Here is a 6,922-nt window from a genome sequence, read left to right as displayed (position 1 = left end):
GCCAACCTTGCATTTGTGACTGAGTTCTCTATTGTGCCAATGTTGGCCTTTGACCTAGCCAACTTGGCTTTGACCGAGGCGTCTCTGAAGTTAACCGAATGGTGCATGGACTTTCTGATCGAGGCCCGTGAGTTTGATGTGTGGCTTGATGTGTGGCTTTTAGGCGTATCATGCACATCAGTGACCAAGCCTTGGGCATCAGCTGTCTCAATCATGATGCTTATTTTTGACTGAGGTACCATCATTTCTGGTTTATGCTTGGCTATTAGAATATGAGGCAGAAATTGTGTGTTAGGCATAGAGCATTATGCAGGAGTACAAGATCAAGTCAATTGGGAACTAAAGAGAGAAAAGTAAAGTAAAAAAGATAAATTAACATGGAAAGCCACCCTCAGTGTGAGAGATAAAAAATCATGGGTGATCACGAACAAAATTTCACTAAGTTAAAAAGAGAGTATAACATATCCTCTTATAGCAATGAAGACAAATAAAATATTTTATCTTACAAATACTATTTAAAATATAATAAGAGTTCTCACCAAAATATTCATTATATTGTGAATTATATGGGTGTTATGATAAGAAGGAAGGTTTTGCATTTTATAGGCAAAAAAAATCTTGCTAAATGTTAATAATTAAGTAAGTCTTGGGCAGTGTCTACAACTATAGTCCATAAAGTTGTGATGGTTAGGTGCAAAAGTCTTCCTTGCTAAGAAAAGGCTTGGGTAGCAAGATTTAGTAATGAATAAAATGTGAGATCCATGTTTATAATAGTTTCTATTTTGGCTCAAATTCAATAAGTTGTTCATCGCCAAATAAAGCTACGAAAGGTGTTCAAGTGCTATTCATATGAAGACTTTCAATTTCTTCATTCATAGTCAGTATGAATACTCGGCACACAAAACAACTTTTTCATAGTTGGCATGTTTAAAATCATCATTTACATCTTGTGTAACTGATAATGCATAAGCAATTAAATTATTATCATCAATGTATTTAATTGGCCTTTTAATTAGTCTTGTTGTTATGTCTCGGGAAATACAATAATCATTTTCCTGTTGATGAATAAGAGAATTGGTATTATCATCATGATCACAATCAACATAATGATCGTTAATGCTAGATTGATTTGTAGAGGGAAATGAAGCATCAACTTTAGGAGTTGTATGTTACACTATCAACTTCACTTTCTCACTAGTATCGTGCATCTTTGCTAAGAATTAACTTTTGTGACTTTGAATCAAAACACCATAAGCAATATCTCTTAAACTCATATGCATAACCAATAAATATGCACTTAATGCCTCTTGGAGCTAATTTACCATCATTGATATATGCATATGCATGACATCCAAGAATTCTTAAATTTGAAAGATCAACGTGATTACCTCACCAAATTTCTTCTAGAATTTTGAAGTCAAGTGTCGGATGTGGAGAAAGTTTGACTAAGTAACAAGCACTATATGTCATAACCCATCATTTAAGAGCATACAACGAGCTCTCTCGAGCAGAGTCTTGTTTATCCATTCTGTAATATTGTTTTGTTAGGAATTCCTTCAAATGGTTTTGTGTCTAGCAATACCATGATTTGTACAAAACTTATTAAAGTCATCATTAGAGAATTCTAACTCATTGTATGTTCTAATCTTCTTCATTTTTTTCTCTGTTTGGGTTTCAACAAGAGTTTTTCACTTTTTGAAAGTGTAGAATATCTCATTTTTATGTAGCATAAAATAAACTCAAACCTTGAAAGAAAAATCATCATATACCGACATCCTCCATAGGAAGGAACTTTTGAAGGTCCTCAAAGGTCAGAATGTATACAATGAAGAATACATTTGGTACTGTGAGTTGTAGTGGAGAAATTAACTTTTTTCTGTTTTCAAAAAATACAGTGTTTATAAAACTCCAACTTACTAATGTCTTGTTTACCCAGAAAACCTCAGACGCATGTGCTATAATTTGGTGATATCATTATGAGACATTAAAAAAGATATAACTATTGAACTTGTCACAATAGAGCCTTACAAGACATATAAGCCACCATCCCGAATAGCTTTTAATAATACAATAACACCTTTCAATACTTTTAGAAGGTAAATAAACAACCATAATACAACTTTATGATCATCTTCAACATTAATATCATATTTTGCACATCCATAATTATCGAGTTAAACTCATCAAGATGAGTTTAAATAGGAGTACTCATTCTTTAAGACAAACCTAGTTTGTGAGACTTTTGGTTATATATAAAGTTTCTAATTTTAGCCACAAAGTCGTTGTGGTTTCTTCATTACAACTTCACAAAGAACCTCCTTGGACAAGCAAATTTGGATTGATGAAAGCACATTTTCATCCAACTCATCTCTTTATTGTTAGTCATAGAAGTTGATTTCTTTGATTTTCCATCTAAGATTTATTTAATCTGCTCTAGATAAGAATGAGTCTCATTTATAATCGCGAAATAGAAAAGCTAATCTTGTCATCACACTTCTCAATGTCAAATTTAGTAGTCATTTTAAAACTTCCAACTGAATAATAGCTCTCATGCCACTTGTTGGGAATAAAGCGTTATACGAAAGCACAAAATCAAATCAACTAGGAACTAAAGAGAAGCAAATAAACTAGCAAAAACAACTTCATTGTTAGAGGTAAAAAACTACGAGCGATCACATGCGAAGTTCTAGTCAGTAAAAAGGAGAGTACAACAAATCCTCTTGTAGTAATGATGACAAATAATAATATTTCGTTTCATAAATACTCTCTCAAATGGAACAAGAATTCTAATCAAAATATTCACTAAATCCCTTGATATTTTGAATTATGGGTTGTTGTTAGGGTGAGCATGACCCGATCCTACCCGCTCACCTAGTATGACTTGATCATGATCGAACCTGAATAGGGTCAGATCGTATCAGGTTTAGGGTTGAGTTCGGGTTCAAAAATTAGATTTGATGATTATGTAGGGTCGGGTATGGATCAAGCTTGACCTGACCCCGACTCGTCTCATGTTCACTCACTCATTATGTTTATATATGTCTCTATTCAACTAATTTTTGCAACATATATACGTGACTAATAATATATATATGTGGAGTTTGCTAACATGGAGAACCTCTTTTTTTAATAACATGTACCATAAAATCTAGACACAAATTTCTTTTTCATTTGTAGAGATAACATATAGGGTTATTTTAGTAATATCAATCTGAAAATTAAAATTTCTCACCCCCATTATCCCATCCCTCTTTCTTCCCTCATTTTGAAAAATAAAACCCACATCCCCAATTTTTCAATTTTCATCTCTATTATATCAACAGCCGCCATAGAAACCATCTACTAGTCACGACTATTGACGCTCAAACAACCTTGAATCCTAGTTTGCAAACATTTCCTTAAAACACAAGAACACCAATCCAAGACATAATCTAGTGACCAATGCACTTCGAATTTAAATTTATTAAGCCTTCGAATGGAGGAAATGGAAAAGGAATATTTATTTTGCTATAGGACCGATTGCTGCAAGAAGAAATTGAAAATTTCGAATGGAGGTTATGGAAGTTATTGAAAAACTGAGTTCTCTATTTTATTGAGAAAGCTTTATCTAAAATAAGTATGCATTGTAATTAATCGAGTATATGGTCATATTCGGGTTTAAAGATTGACCTGATCGATATTTAGGGTCAAATTAACTTTAGGTCTAGGTCCGCGTTAAAAATATCATGCTACCAATATTTAATGTTGAGTAAGATAAATCTTAACATGTCCCAACCTCACATATGCTCGCTCCTAACTGTTGTGATGATTTTAAAAATAAAAGAGACTTTCCATTTTATAGGCAAAAAAATCCTTCAAAATCTTAACAATTAAGTAAGCTTTGTTTGGGTTGTGCCTACAATTGTTATTCATAAAGTAGCAATTCATAGATGCAAAAGTCTTCCATGCCTAGATAAGAAAAGTTAATAATGAAGAAAACGCGAGAGTCGCGTTTCTAACTGATTGTTTAATGATTTTTATATTATTTTATTAAAAAATAATGTAAATATGGAATATTAATTATTTTATTCAAATGATATATATAGATTTTATGGTACACAATACTAACATGCTCCTAACTAAAAAAGAAGGTTCCCCATGTTAGCAAACCCATATATATATATATATATCATTTTATATGTCAAATTACATATTCATAATAATAAATAATATTGAAAAAGTTTTATCTAAAATGAGTATGCATTGTATTTAATCCAGTATATGGTCAAGTTCGGGTTTAAATGTTGACTCGGTCGATATTTAGGGTCAAATTAACTTTGGGTCTAGGTCCGCATTAAAAAAATTATGCGACCAATATTTAACGTTGAGTAAGACAAGTCTTAACTTGTCACAACTCGGCACATGCCCGCTCCTAACTGTTGTGATGATTTTAAAAATAAAAGAAGCTTTCCATTTTATAGGCAAAAAAACCCGACAAAATGTTAACAATTAAGTAAGCTTTGTTTGGATGGTGCCTACAATTGTTACTCGTAAAGTTGTGATCCATAGATGCAAAAGCCTTTCATGCCTATATAAGAAAACTTAATAATGAAGAAAACGTGAGAGTCGCATTTCTAACTGATTGTTTAATGATTTTTATATTATTTTATTAAAAAATAATATAAATATGGAATATTAATTATTTTGTTAAAATGATATATATAAATTTTATGGTACACAATACTAACATGCTCCTAACTAAAAAAGAAGGTTCCCCATGTTAGCAAACCCACATATATATAATATCATTTTATATGTCAAATTACATATTCTTAATAATAAATAATATTGAGAAAGCTTTATCTAAAATGAGTATGCATTGTATTTAATCGAGTATATGGTCAGGTTCGGGTTTAAAGGTTGACTCGGTCGATATTTAGGGTCAAATTAACTTTTGGTCTAGGTCCGCGTTAAAAAAATTATGCAACCATATTTAATATGAGTAAGACAAATCTTAACCTGCCCCAACCCGACATATGCTCGCTCCTAATTGTTGTGATGATTTTAAAAATAAAAGAGGCTTTCCATTTTATAGGCAAAAAAACCCGACAAAATCTTAACATTAAGTAAGTTTTGTTTGGGTGGTGTCTACAATTGTTACTCATAAAGTTGCAATCCTTAGATGCAAAAGCCTTCCACGCCTAGATAAGAAAACTTAATAATGAAGAAAACGCGAGAGTGACGTTTCTAACTGTTTGTTTAATGATTTTTATATTATTTTATTAAAAAATAATGTAAATATGGAATATTAATTATTTTATTCAAATGATATATATAGATTTTATGGTACACAATACTAACATGCTCCTAACTAAAAAAGAAGGTTCCTCATGTTAGCAAACTCATATATATATAATTTTATATGTCAAATTACATATTCATAATAATAAATAATATTGAGAAAGTTCTATCTAAAATGAGTATGCATTGTATTTAATCGAGTATATGGTCACGTTCGGGTTTAAAAGTTGACTCGATCGATATTTAGGATCAAATTAACTTTGGGTCTAGGTCCGCATTAAAAATATTATGTGACCAATATTTAATGTTGAGTAAGACAAATCTTAACTTGTCCCAACCCGACATATTCTCGCTCCTAACTGTTGTGACGATTTTTAAAATAAAAGAGACTTTCCATTTTATAGGCAAAAAAACCCGACAAAATCTTAACATTAAGTAAGTTTTGCTTGGGTGGTGTCTACCATTGTTACTTATAAAGTTGCAATCCTTAGATGCAAAAGCCTTCCATGCCGAGATAAGAAAACTTAATAATGAAGAAAACGCGAGAGTCACGTTTCTAACTAATTCTTTAATGATTTTTATATTATTTTATTAAAAAATAATGTAAATATTGAATATTAATTATTTTATTAAAATGATATATATAAATCTATGGTACACAATACTAACATGATCCTAACTAAAAAAGAAGGTTCCTCATGTTAGCAAACCCATATATATATCATTTTATATGTCAAATTACATATTCGTAATAATAAATAATATTGAGAAAGCTTTATCTAAAATGAGTATGCATTGCATTTAATCGAGTATATGGTCAGGTTCTGGTTTAAAATTTGACCCGATCGATATTTAGGGTCAAATTAACTTTGGGTTTCGGTCTGCGTTAAAAAAATTATGCGACCAATATTTAATATGAGTAAGACAAATCTTAACCTGCCCCAACCTGACATATATGCTCGCTCCTAAATGTTGTGATGATTTTAAAATTAAAAGAAGCTTTCCATTTTATAGGCAAAAAAACCCGACAAAATCTTAACATTAAGTAAGCTTTGTTTGGGTGGTGTCTACAATTGTTACTCATAAAGTTGCAATTCCTATATGCAAAAACCTTCCATGTCTAGATAAGAAAACTTAATAATGAAGAAAACGCGAGAGTCGCGTTTCTAATTGATTGTTTAATGATTTTTATATTATTTTATTAAAAAATAATGTAAATATGGAATATTAATTATTATTCATTTTACGTGTTAAAATCTATATCGAACTTTCTCAAAAGAATCTCAACTCGTTTCGTAGAGGTTCATCATTCACTTATAATTATTATAACATCTTAAGAAATAAAGCATTGCCACAAATTTGACAAACATCTTATTAAATTCAAATTGGAACCTTAACAAAATTGATTTTTAAACTGGTATGAATTCACACATATATTAAAATTACTCTTTTTGTTGGGTACATTATATTAAAAATGCTCTAATACTAAAGCAAAGGTTTATCCAAAATTATTATTTAAGCATTAACATAAGTTTATATTTAACTCAATTATAATATTATTGTTAATGGATTACTCATTTTATTTGTAGCTTGCTAACACACTACAAAATTAATATTGAAAATGTCAAATTAACTTTGAATC

The sequence above is a fragment of the Lupinus angustifolius genome, chromosome LG03, assembly GCF_001865875.1.
Source record: "Lupinus angustifolius cultivar Tanjil chromosome LG03, LupAngTanjil_v1.0, whole genome shotgun sequence".
NCBI lineage: Eukaryota > Viridiplantae > Streptophyta > Magnoliopsida > Fabales > Fabaceae > Lupinus > Lupinus angustifolius.
The sequence above is the reverse complement of the archived record's forward strand: the minus strand, read 5'-3'. Positions refer to the sequence as shown.